The sequence below is a fragment of the Pinus tabuliformis genome, chromosome 7 (assembly GCF_031772625.1).
Source record: "Pinus tabuliformis cultivar Carrire ecotype Pingquan chromosome 7, CPIR1, whole genome shotgun sequence".
Taxonomy (NCBI): Eukaryota; Viridiplantae; Streptophyta; class Pinopsida; order Pinales; family Pinaceae; genus Pinus; species Pinus tabuliformis.
This window is the reverse complement of record NC_142293.1, coordinates 1,008,394,813-1,008,409,039: the sequence shown is the minus strand read 5'-3', so window position 1 is coordinate 1,008,409,039 and position 14,227 is coordinate 1,008,394,813.

The following is a 14,227-nucleotide window of genomic DNA, read 5'->3' as shown; positions in this document are numbered from 1 at the left end:
ATTCACAATTATTTGTACTATGGAGGCGGAATCATGCAAAGGATAGGAGTTTCCACAGTGGTATATTGATCACAGACAACAAAACTCCTAAATAAAGCTAAAGAGAGTGAACAAAGAAACCAAAATCTGGAAGCAGAAGAGTTCTTATCTAATCAACACACCTACAACACAGGGAAAGTGCGATGCAGCACACCTACTACACACGGGAGGTGAGATGCATCCAGATTCTCAAGAGGAGAAAGTGCGATGGTCCAAGGATGAGACTTCAACTTGGTTTTTGGTCACAGTTTGTAGCTTAGTTCAGGGATTTAGGCCAAGCTAATGATAGTTAGTAAATAGAAATCACAGGGGCTGATCTAATGAGGTTACTAGAGCCACCACCAAGACAATTAGGATATTGCAAATCAATTGTTTAGTTTATAAACAAAACCTAGAGATAGACTGAAGTAGCACTGATCTACTTTGCACTTTCATAGAAAATGCAGTTCAAAGGCTAGCTGGCTTGACTTCAGGCTCCGTTTGTAAGTTTATAAAACAAGCAAATATAGACAAGAAAACAATCTATTTAGTCCCCAGTGGAGTCGCCATTTTTTTATCGGGAAATATAGTGTCTATGCAGAGCTGCTAGTCCCACTAAGACGGGTAGCTATCTTAGAAACAAACAGATTAAAGTTACTTTCGTTTTCCTTTATGAGAAGTAGATAGGAGAGGATAAAATAATACCAACCTCAATTTTTCACTCGGTTGCTTGCTTGTTCCTTCTCCTCACCGACATGTCTTTGCCACTTCTCCCTATAAAGTCAAAGCAGCATAATACCTTCAAAGCGCAGAGATCTACAATCATAAGCAATATAGGACCATATATATATTGACCACACAAATGCATATACTATCAGACATACAAGAATGTGGAGGAAAACTTGAATAGCTTTATTGATGTGAATATTAAAAGAGAGGATTACAACCCATTGATCTGACCCAGCGTCATCCTCCCAGCATGAAAGCCCTTCTTCACCTCATGAAAAGATTAGATCACCCAACACTATGATATTCCACCAGGAAACCAACAACACTTCCTTACAAGATACAAAATTCCAGCCTCTGGATCTCTGGGATGAGGGATCCATATATAGATGATTGTAGGGAGGTGAGTCAGCTTATGGGATTTTGATTAGTGTCTTCTCTCTGATAGTTCTTGATTCCACTTGGAGATTGATGATCTCTTACTCATCCCTGGGCGAATTCAGAGAGGCAAGTGTCACAGGAGAAGTTTCTAGAAGATTCCATGATCATCCACCTTGCAAACTGTCTCTGCCATTTGTCCATTCTCGCCCATCACACTCTACAGAAGGGATTTCCAGTATGCATCGCACCTTTTACATAGGGTAGGTGAGATGCATCGCACCCTTAGCACTAAGCAACTTGTATGGTCCAGTTTTGACCAGTTCTGAGCAGTTTTCCGTGGAGAACTTCTGGGACATGATGTAATCAACTGACCTTGTTCCTTTAGGGCATGAAACAAAACTTTTAGGGACTCAGAAGCCCTTAGTTTATGGACATATATGATTGGGTTTGCAGTGCCCAAAAATGTCTATAACAACAACCAAAGTTGTGGTCATCAGGGTTGAAGTGGACAGACTTCGCGCAAAGATCTTTGTGCCTACCGAGTGACTCGAGGGTGAGTCACGATGTTTGTGTTACGGGCCTGTTGGGAGCAGGATCTCCCAACGGCAATTTTGGGGCTAAAAGGCCATGTTTTTGTAATATTATTGTAAAGACTCTGCATTTTGTGGTTGCAGAGTGTGAAGGTATTATGTGTCGCAAAAGGTAGTCTTAGTGTTGTAAAGTAAAGTCGGTTGTAAGAGATCTACCCATGGTCCGTGGACCATGGGATTGTATAAAAAGAGCTAATCTCTAAGTAGTTAGAAGCATTGAACAAGTATGGGAGTCATAGCTTTAAAGAAAGAAGTCTATGTCTTGGGTTGTAGCATAGGTAGAGGCTCTGCAACTGCGTGCATAGAGGCCTAGGGTAGAACTCCGCAACTGAGTGCATGAACCCCTATAGCTGTGTACGCAGGGTGAACAAAGTTTGTAACACTTGGAAGATATTAATAAAAGGAGTTATTCTACAATTTCTGTGTATTTGTTCTGTTGATGGGCTTAGATATTTTTTGTATGAATTTCCTTTGTTATGCTTATATGTTGCATGAATGAATACAGTTACATTGAATAATTAAACGCAATTATGAATATCTGATTATGTAGTGACAAACTTAAATATTTGGCCAAATAAGCAAACCACTTAGGGTAATTAAGAAATCTGCATGGTGCACTTCCATAGTAGCGCAAAATTACCTGAACTCCAGGTTAGGGCTGCATGAAGGTTGATTGTATACTTTCGCGAAGGTAATGAAAGCCAGAATAGAAGGTTTGTCTTAGAAGCCCTAGAGCGAGATCACTTGTGCGAAGGCAGGGATAAAAGAGATCAAAAGACATCACAACCATCTCCGACTACGGAAACTTGGTTCTAGCATCCCCCCATACTGCTTCGGGTGAGACTTTGGTCCACACTCCATGGGATAATGCCGAAAAGGCCACTAGTGTAAGGATTTTTTTAGCTAAATAACATTGAACTTGGGTCAGGCCCCCTCAAGCCATCAATGCTCAGGGACATATCTGTGCAACATTTTAGTAGGGCCCATTTTATATATATGACAAACAATTAGAGAAAAATCCATCGCTCTGAATACTAATTCTTTCTTCTGTTGCACTGAGTACTCCACAAAAGCTATTTCGGTAGTAAAAAGGTAAATAGTATCTAAAAAATATTCATCAGCAACCCTTATAGTGAAGAGTTGTGCATTCAAAAAACCTTCTTCCATGTTGGTCAGTTCATCACCATTCTCAATTCGTGATAGATGATCTGGCCCAATGTTTAGTCGTCTTGGCTTAATGATTACTTCAAAATCATATTCTTGAAACTTAATAGCCATCTACAAATCTCCCCCCAACACAGGCTTGTTAACCAAGTATTTCAACTCGAAATTCTCTGTGAACATCTTGAAGTGTGCACCCAACAAGTAATGCATGAACTTTTGCAACATGTACACCATAGCCAAGCTTTCTTTTTCTATCATGGAACAGTTCTTCTCTTCCTTAGATATTTTTCGACTCGCAAATGAAATGGGGTGATCAAATCCCCCTCCCCTTGCTGCGCTAGACATATCCCAAAGATATACATGCATCGACATGAACATGGAATTCCTGCTTCCAATTTGGTAACACCAGTTTCGGCGTAGTGACCATTTTCTCTTTTAAGACGTTGAGACTCTTCTGAGACTCCTCATCCTAGCAGAAGTGCTGGGACAGGGTCCCCTGGGATCAATTTTGTAATTTTTATTTTTATTTTCATAAAGTCTTCACATTTTGAGGAGTGGAGTTTGAAGGTCGTATGAGTCAAAGAGACTTTAGGAAGGTCAAATCCCCTTAGTTGTTTAAGAATTTAACTTGTTTTGTGACCCACCCATGGTTTGCGGAACATGGTATTGTAAAATAAGATGTTATAAAAATGAGTCATAGTGAACCATAAGAAAAAATTAATCACTAAATATATATGTACGAGAAAGTGATATAACTCAGAAGAGTCCCTTTTTTGTACTTAGGTTAAAGAGAAGGCTCCTACAGCTGTGTGCACGGAGACCTTGATAAGTCTGCAGCTGAGTGTGCAAGCCCCTACAGTTGTGAGTGTAGGGAAGAAATATTTTATAACAGAAGATCTGAAGCTAATAAAGACTATTTTGGAGCAATATCTATCTATCTATGTGTTTATGCTTACTTCTGCATTTAATGTTAATTTGCTCTGCTTATTGCAATTATCATAAGAAACACCTAATATATGCATGTAAGTGGTAGATATTTTAGTTTACTTGATGTTATGAATGTTTAAAGTAATCGACGAAAAGTTAGAATCTATTTTCTGTAAGTCACTATAATTTCCGCATTTTAAGGGTTACGATTCGTGAAGGTCGGAATATATCCCTGAGAATCACAGAAACCCATCACACACACCTCTTGATGCAAAACTTGGTTCTTTCATCCCCCAATACTACCTCGGGTGAGACTGTAGCCCGCACTACATAGGTTTTTGCTGAAAGGGCTAGCATTGTACGGTTTTGTTGGTTGGCACAACTAACTCTAAACCTGGGTCTAGACCCGCTCAAGCTAACAAAAGGTTCCATTGTCAGGACCGTAATCTGTCTGAGGAATGTGTGATGTCGAATAAATGGTTCCCAACTAAGAAGGAAATTGAGAAATGGATAGATCATTAACTGCACAAATTTGTAGCCTGGGAAATCACGAGTCTGCGGTTGTCAAAAGAAGAGTGGTTCAATAGATACCTATATACATATGAACATGAACTTTATTTTGCTCCTTTTCATGCAAATTACACCAGTGGTTGTCTAAATTGGTGGACAATCAAGGTTCGTGGAGTTGGATAACCCTATTGTGTGGACTCGAGAATTGGTAAGGCACCTAGAAGCTTCAGGAAACAAGATTGTGAGGGTGTTTGATTACTAGATAAATAACATTTTGGCAGTTTCATTACTATGTTCGTGAGCAATACATCTGTCAGTTATAGAGAAGTGGAACACTGGTTTTTTAGAGGACCAAGCTATAAGTATCTAAAGTCCTTGAAAACTTGGATTGAAATACTATTATGTGAGAAGAGGGTTATTCCATTGAATTAATGTTTAAAAGAGAATTGACAAGTACTAAACGAAGTGGAAATACATTTAGAAGAGATCTATATCCAAGTGTTGAGTACAGTCCTCTATTGGGAGCATCTGATAGTGACGAAGAAAGTAGTATTCTGAAAACATCTCTAGGTTCACTGCAAACGGTAAGTCAGGGTATCGTGGGAATATCACATCCATCCACTTTGCCACCACCATCACCCCCACCTCACATACCTTCAACTACACCTCCGCCTCCAACTCCACCTCCACTATTCACTATGGCGAACACTATGAAGATGCCTTTATTTAAGGTTTGGGGACAAAATACCGTGATCAATTTTGGTTTGTAGCAGATGTTGTGTGGAAGTCACAGTAGATTACATACAATGACCTAAGGAAAGCACAGTTGGTGACAACATTGTAGGATCGAGCAATGAGCTGGTATATTAAGTATTGTTCGACCCATCCCAATGTAACACTAAAGGAAACAAAGGAAGCACTCAATAATGAATTCAAGAAGCCTAAGTCTCAAGCTCAGTCAGTAACAGAGGCCAAACATATCCAACAAAAGGGCAATTAGTCCTGTAGAAATTTTGAATAATTTAACACATATTCAATGGAGATTATCCTGATCATGTACTATTGCGGAAAACATACACAATACATAAGCTCCTCTACGTTGATCATCAATATAGCAGCATCAATAACAATAAAACATCAAGAGCATTCACACATTAACACAGTATGTATCCTGGGGAAAGAATCTCCCTAAAAACCCCAACTATCTGTATATTAATGATTGAGTCATGTAACATTACACAACATAATACTTCTCACAAGTATCTCCACCTTTGTTACACACAATACAGCTCAGATCTAATCTCCAAATCTCTTCCACTGCTTTCCTGCCTCCACTGCTCAATACCTGCTCAAGAACTGATGAGAATGGCTCACCAAACTTGTTTTTCACCTACAAAATAGTCACTCACACTTTGTTGGACGTGAGCACAAGCTATAATGTGGGAAAATATGTGAGAAAACTCATTGGCATACTCAATCCCTTGATTGTGCAAGATCTGGTGCACAACTATAGTCACAACTGATAGCAATTTGATTCTCTACCACCTGTGCCTGTTGAACTGAACATGCACTGACATGCAACTGAGTTAACTGATCTATTCTTTAGTTTTATTATGAGTTAATAATTTTTGAATTAATTAATAACTAATTCACCCAACTCATCTCTAGTCTATTTGCCAGTTAGACTAAATACAACGAGTTTAACAAAGCTAAACTGAACAAACTCCGTCAACTCCACAATCAACTCCACCAAACTCAACTGATTGAGTTCTAACTGAAGTCATGAATGCAAAAACTCAACTGACTCATACGAAAAGCATATTTCCTTCTGACAGCTGCATGTGCCACCTCTGTAGCTCAAACTGAAGTGCTCCAAGAGAATAAGATTAATTTATAGTCCAAATATTATTGTGAGATAATAATATTTGACTTTTCTATTTTTGACAGCCAGTCTAAAAATAGACTTTGATCACTCACACTTTCATAAAAAATAGAAGTCCATATATTTTTTCCCAACTTGATCAATCATCCATAAATAGCAACCTGCAATCCATAGACATGATCCATATTTCTAAAAATAGACATAGTCTAAAAATAGACTTGTGCCAAAAATAGCCTGCGGGCCCACTTAGTGAAGGCGACTCTTTTCACTAAGCTCCATCATCTTGTTGCAATCTCAACACTCCCTCTTGACAAGATATGGATTATCAGCAACCCCTATCCTGCCTCGGTGGTACTCGAATTTGCTCCTGGTGAGAGCCTTTGTCAGAATATCAGCATCCTGATCCTCCATTGGAATGTACGAAAGTAACATGATCCTCCGCTGCACACAATCTCTGATATGATGGTACCTGATGTCAATATGTTTAGATCTATCATGAAATACAGGATTAGCCGAGAGTTTAATGCAACTCTGGTTATCACAGTAAATCACAGTAGGATGAAAATGAGAACCGAACAAACCAACTAGGATCTTCCTCATCCATATAGCCTCGCATGCAGCCAAACTTGCTGCCATATACTCAGCGTCCGCTGAACTGAGTGCCACGGATCTCTGTTTCCTGTTGTACCAAGAAACTATTGTCAATCCAATACTGAAGACCCCTCCTGATGTTCTCTTTCTGTCTTTTGGGCTCCCTGCCCAATCTGCATCCGTGAAGCCACATAGCTTCACCTCATCCTCCTGTCTATACCACAAACCATATCCCGATGTGCCTCTCAAGAAGCGCAATACATGATTTCCCGCCTTCCAGAAGAGCTTGGTAGGCTTAACCATAGCTTGTGAAAGCTGGTTAACTGCATAGCATATATCAGGTCGTGTATTGACCAAATACATGAGCGACCCCACCAACTGTCGATAAACAGTGGCATCCACTTCTTCTCCCGAAGTGGCATCCTCCTTCCTCCAACCTCCAGGAAGAGGAGTATCAACAAGCTTGCAGCCATGCATGTTGAACTTCTCCAGTATCTCCCGAGCATACTTTCCCTGAGAAACAAATAGTCCACCACTGCGCTGCCATATTTCCAATCCTAGGAAATAGTGAAGGAGGCCCAAGTCCTTCATCTCAAACTCTGTAGAAAGATCCTTCTTGCATGACAGTATCAACAGCTCATCACCCGTTAGAATCAAATCATCAACATACAGTACAATGATAAGCAACTTACCCTCCACCACAATCTGGTATAGGTTCGGATCCACCTCGCTCTTGGAGAATCCAAGTCCTGTGAAATAGTTGTCTATCTGTGTGTACCAAGCACGTGGTGCTTGCTTCAACCCATACAACGCTCTCTTGAGCCTGCACACATGTGACTCGCTGTTGAAGACTTCAAAGCCTTCGGGTTGCTCAATGTACACCTCCTCCTCAATGACTCCATTGAGGAATGCAGTCTTCACATCCATCTAATGAATGTGCCATCCCATCTACGCTAAGAGAGAAAGAATCTTCCGTATGGAAGAATACCTTGCCACAGGTGCAAAGGTTTCCTCATAATCAATCCCCTCAATCTGTGAAAAGCCTCGGGCAACAAATCTTGCCTTGTACTTCTCCACACTCCCATCAGCTACCTGCTTAACTTTGTAGATCCATCTCGAACCCACCACTGATTTCCCTTCTGGTCTAGGAACAATCTCCCATGCACTGTTCCTGACAATAGAATCATACTCTTCCACCATGGCGTCTACCCATGCAGGATCCTCCACAGCTTCCTCGAAAGAGGATGGCTCAGTCACAACACACTTGCTCATAAGAGCCATGTATCCAGTGTACCGATCAGGTGACTGTCTCTGCCTACATTGGGCTGTATGTGGTCCTACAACTTTCTCTGCATCTTGAGCCAGTCGCTCAGCTTCTGTCAAGCGCTTTCGCCCTCTGATGGTTGGCGCTGCATGAGTGGTCTCTTCCACTCCATGAACCTCGTCTTGTGGCTGATCCACGTCCTGAAGCTCATCCTTAGGAACTAATAGCTCCTCATCTGCATGCAAGTGTAGCTCCCTCTCAAGCGAACACTTCATGGCTTTCTCCTCTTGAAATTTTATATCCCGTCGCACAACAGTTTTACCACTGTCTGGCAAATACACACGATAGTTGTGGGGCGTATCAGTGTACCCCAAAAATATCCCAACCTCTGCGGTCGGCTCCAACTTCTTCCTGGTATCCTTCGTCACATGCATGTAAACGTTAGCACCAAAAATCCTCAAATGAGAAAGATCAGGCTTCTTACCAGAATAAGTCTCCATAGGTGTACTCATGCCAAGTATCCTATGAGGACAACGGTTCTGCACATAAACTGTTGTATTTCATGCTTCCGCCCACAAGTGAAGGGGTAGGCCCTGATCATGCAACATTGCCTATGCAACACCCACAATCGTTTTGTTCTTCCACTCAGCTACCCCGTTCTGCTGTGGGTTATGGGGAGCTATGATCTCTCTACGAATCCCTTTTGTCTTGCAGAAATCCTTGAACTCGTCCGAGATGTATTCACCACCATTATCGCTCCTAAGAGCCTTCACCTTCTTCCGCGACTCCTTCTCGACCAGTGCTTTGAATTCACAGAACTTTGAATATGTCTCGCTCTTCTTCTGCATGAAGAAGATCCAGCACTTACGAGAGAAATCATCAACAAAAATCACATAATACCTGTGTTTTGCTGTCAAAGCAACTGAGAAAGGTCCACACACGTCTGTGTGAATTCTCTCAAGGATCATCGTGGCGTGGCTATCCTTCTCGTGAAAGGTGGCTTTCACAAACTTCCCCAAAGTACACCCCTTGCACTGATCTAATTGCGCAAGTGTGCCTTTAGGAAGCCCTGTAGTGATCTGATGCAGTATCTTCAAGGCTCCATGGTGAAGGTGACCCAATCTCATGTGCCACAACTCGCCATCATCCCAGCTCACCAATCCTTCTGCCTTGCCTGCCATTGCTACGCATCCATCTACATGCAACTGATAAAGGTTCCTCACTCGAACCCCTATCTTCTAGGTCTCACCAGTTGTCTTGCTGTGCAGGAAGGCCTTTGCCTCGCTGAAAACAACATCATACCCCTTGTCTTCTAACATCGCCACTGAGATGAGATTCTTCTTCAATCCTGGAAAATGCATGACTTCCTTCAATACAAAGGGTTTAGCAGACTCCCTCTCAAAGGAAATGGTACCGATACCGGTCACACTGTATCTACCAGCATCGCCCATCTCGATGTGCACTCCAAGATCTTTGTCCTCCAGATCAAAGAACAAATCTCTATCTCCCGTCATGTGAAAAGACGCACCACTGTCCAAGAACCATATTGATCCCATCACACTTGAAACCAAGCATGCGATCAATGAAAAATCAAGCTCAAACTAAGAAGCTAAGGCCTCTCCCCCTGCCGATCTAGCAACTTGCTTGTTCTTCTTCTTCTGCGGACAATTTGTGGCATAGTGTCCATGCTGGTGACAGTGAAAACACTTCAGCTTAGACATATCCTAATTCTTACCTTTCGCACCAGACTGAGAAGCTTTCTTGTTCTTCCCTTTCTTTGCTTTGGCAGCCAAAGCACAATTCTCTTCATCAGATACCTTTGATGAAGATCCATTCTCACCTTTATTGTTTCTGAGCTTATCCTTGAGTGCCAGGTCGCTCTTGCTTTGGAATAACATTTGCAATCTGTTGAAAGACATTTCAACAACACTGCTGCAAATTCGAATTCCACCAGCAACCAACTCAACCACTTCTGATCTAGAATTCGCGAGAACAAAATATTTCTCGTACAGAGATTGACTATATGGGCATTCACCGGATATCTCACCTTCCAAAGGAAGGATGAATCCAGAGGCTACCTGGCCCGATTACAGACTCTGCCTGAAGAAATAGAATGTAAGCACTTCCTGAATCGTAGATCTGATGATCAATCCTCGCTTGATATCCTGTAAAAATATCTTCTACAAATCAAGCAGCTCTGATACCATGTAGAAATTTTGAATAATTTAACACATATTCAATGGAGATTATCCTGATCATGTACTATTGCGGAAAACATACACAATACATAAGCTCCTCTACGTTGATCATCAATATAGCAGCATCAATAACAATAAAACATCAAGAGCATTCACACATTAACACAGTATGTATCCCGGGGAAAGCATCTCGCTATAAACCCCAACTATCTGTATATTAATGATTGAGTCATGTAACATTACACAACATAATACTTCTCACAAGTATCTCCACCTCTGTTACACACAATACATCTCAGATCTGATCTCCAAATCTCTTCCACTGCTTGCCTGCTTCCACTACTCAATACTTGCTCAAGAACTGATGAGAATGGCTCACCAAACTTGTTTTTCACCTGAAAAATAGTCACTCACACTTTGTTGGACGTGAGCACAAGCTATAATGTGGGAAAATACGTGAGCAAACTCATTGGCATACTCAATCCCTTGATTGTGCAAGATCTGGTGCACAACTATAGTCACAACTGATAGCAATCTGATTCTCTACCACCTGTCCCTGTTGAACTGAACATGCACTGACATGCAACTGAGTTAACTGATGTATTCTTTAGTTGTATTATGTTTTAATAACTTGTGAATTAATTAATAACTAATTCACCCAACTCATCTCTAGTCTATTTGCCAGTTAGACTAAATACAGCTAGTTTAACAAAGCTAAACTGAACACAACTCCATCAACTCCACAATCAATGCCACCAAACTCAACTGATTGAGTTCTAACTGAAGTCATGCATGCAACAACTCAACTGACTCATAAGAAAAGCGTATTTCCTTCTGACAGCTGCATGTGCCACCTCTGTAGCTCAAACTGAAGTGCTCCAAGAGAATAAGATTAAGTTTATAGTCCAAATATTATTGTGAGATAATAATATTTGACTTTTCTATTTTTGACAGCCAGCCTAAAAATAGACTTTGATCACTCACACTGTGATCACTCACACTTTCATCAAAAATAGAATTCCATCTATTTTTTCCCAACTTGATCAATCATCCATAAACAACAACCTACAATCCATAGACATGATCCATATGTCTAAAAATAGACTTGCGCCAAAAATAGCCTGCGGGCCCACTTAGTGAAGGCGACTCTTTTCACTAAGCTCCATCATCTTGTTGCAACCTCAACAAGTCCACGTGGTACTTTGATCAGAGATTCAAATTTCTACTTGAGTAGGCTAATATGAAGATCATAGATGACCAACACAAGGATTGGTATATTGCTTTGCTACTACCCTACTTGAGATTCCCACTTTCACAACAGAAGATTAGAACACAAGCTGAGGCACTGGAAATTGCCATGAAATTGGAAGCCTCACCTATTCATGATACAAATCTAGGAGTAGAAAAGATCTGGATTTAAAAAGGAACATAACAAATTACAGAGGTAACCATAAACACAGAGATGCAGTGGAAAGAATAGTTCATTTCATTAATGTAGATACTCAAATATGCTTACAAGAAAAAATGGAAATACACCACCTAGGGTGATGGTAACTTATCTCTAAGAAGAGATGTGGCGGCCACATGCCTCTAAACTGAACTACCATGAGGCTCAAGGGCCTTTTTAATATTAAACAATAACAGAAAACCCTAAACAACCAAAACCTTAACCCGAGGAGATGTAACACCAAGAGTTTATGGGCCGCATTGGGGTGAGTTGGATAGCCAACTTCCCAAGGTCGTGACTTGGTCATATTATCTTAGTTTGACACGTATGATAGCTAGTTGGAAAGATCTCTCCAAGGACTACGACAGAAAATACAATTTTAAATAGAAAATTGTTGGCGTACATTTCCAAAAAAACGTCTTTTAGGGCATCAAAACGGCTCCGAAAGTTTAGGACCCGAAAAACTGCTAAAAATAGTAAACTGTGCTACAATTAAGGAAATTGAAAAACTGAAAGAAGCAATGGTGGGGGTCCAAGTTGAATTGGCAGGTGGCCACCATTATCCACCTAGATCAACAAAATATTCAGTCACAGTTGGATAGCCTACATATGGAGTTGTAGATCCTCAAGAAGGGAAAGGATGTCCTGAATGAGGTCCACATGGAAGTATGATGTTTGAAATGTAAGGCCCATTGTCACACTGAGGGCCATTGCCCTGTATATCAAAATTATCTTATTGGGGAAGGTCTTATCCCCTTTATGCCAGAAAACACCATTGGGCCAACTACAGGAGTGGCACCATGGTGCGTTTTTTGTCACATTATAGGGAAAGACACGACAAACATTTTTCAATTGCTACAAAAGTTTGTTCATTCTCCATAGTAGTTGTTGTGTAATTTCTATAAGTTTGTGGGTCGTGATGAGTGCAATTGCCAATTTTATTAATTGATGATGGAAAAAACACCAATGTATAGAGTAATGATGGAGGCTTATCCTCAGAATCAAGGTGCAACTACAACGCACGGAGGATTTTAGGGATGAGGAAGAGGACGACGAGGAGGAGATGGAAGAGGTCATGGCTAGATCATTTTCTACAATTGTGGAGCACTAGGTCACTTTGAGCGAGATTTTCAGAATCCATCGCACCCGTCATGTAAATTTTGTCACTAGTTTGATCATGTCATAGAATATTTACATGCGCTCATCGTGAAGATGCAACAAAATTAGACTTAGACTCAACAACCTACCTAGAACATCCATATTATGAGATCTTAACCATGTGAAGAGGTTCCTAGTGTTAATATTGTCATGCGAAGTGGCATAGCTACCGGGGAGGATAGACAAAAGAAACCAGAGGAAAATGTATGGGTTCACAAAGCCACTGATCAGGAGTCTAGATTTGATGTAAATAAGGTAAAAGAAACATTTATGGAAGAAAAAAGGAGCTTCATGGATGTAGGATATTCTACTCCAACGACTTAGAGTATGAGCAAAAAGAAACCCGAAGGAGTCAATACTGTGGCAGAAATAGATCCCTCGTTACTGGAAACTTTCTTACAAACCTAAATGCAACTCCTAAGGGATAAGCAGGAAGTAGAGGGACTGTAAAAATTGATAGATCACAATAATGGCAAGAATAAGTTACTATTGGAACAATGCGCAGTATATAATATGGACAAAACTAAGAAAAGTACTAGTCGCAAAATGATATTGACTGCACAAATAAGACAATTCGAAATGGACCAAGTAATTCTTGATTTGGGTTTTAATGCAAATGATTTTTCGAATAAAACCTTGGAAAGAATGAGAACAATAGCACTACAGTGGTCCCCGATCCAACTGACAATGGAGAGTCAGCAAAAGATTATTCCTATGGGACACCTACATGGAGTGACTATGGATATTGAAAGGGTGCACACCATAGCCGACTTCGAAGTGAAAAAAATAGTGGATGATAGTAACCCATACCCAACTATGATTGTAATTGATTGGGAATTTGATATGAACGCATTCATAAACCTAAACAAGAATAGTATGACACTTGAAAAAAAAGAACAAAGGGTTATTGTGCCATTGGATCTAGCCAAGGGTGCACGAGATACTGAACTAGTCCATGCTTATGAGGAGGACGACGATGTTGAGTAGATATATAAGTTGACTATGTGGGATGAAGATTGGATCAACCCTATGTCAGATGGGTGGATTACGTTGGAAAAGGACAACTCTTGTAATTGAGATTTAGATGACGAGCTCAAACATTGGAAAAATAGGTTGCATGACGTATCTTCGTTGCGATGCAACAAGCTTACAAAGTCACTTCGATGTATATCCACTGAGGTAAACAACTTACCATATTATGATGTCTTAGAGGATGTCAATTTATTTTTGGATAAATTTGAAAGAGATGTAGTAGAAGAACATTGGTTCTAGGCATTAGACATCGCACTAAGAGCAACACTTACCAGATGATGGGGTACGCATAAGAAAATCTTTACAGACTGGAAGGAATATTGGTGGATGATGAAGCTA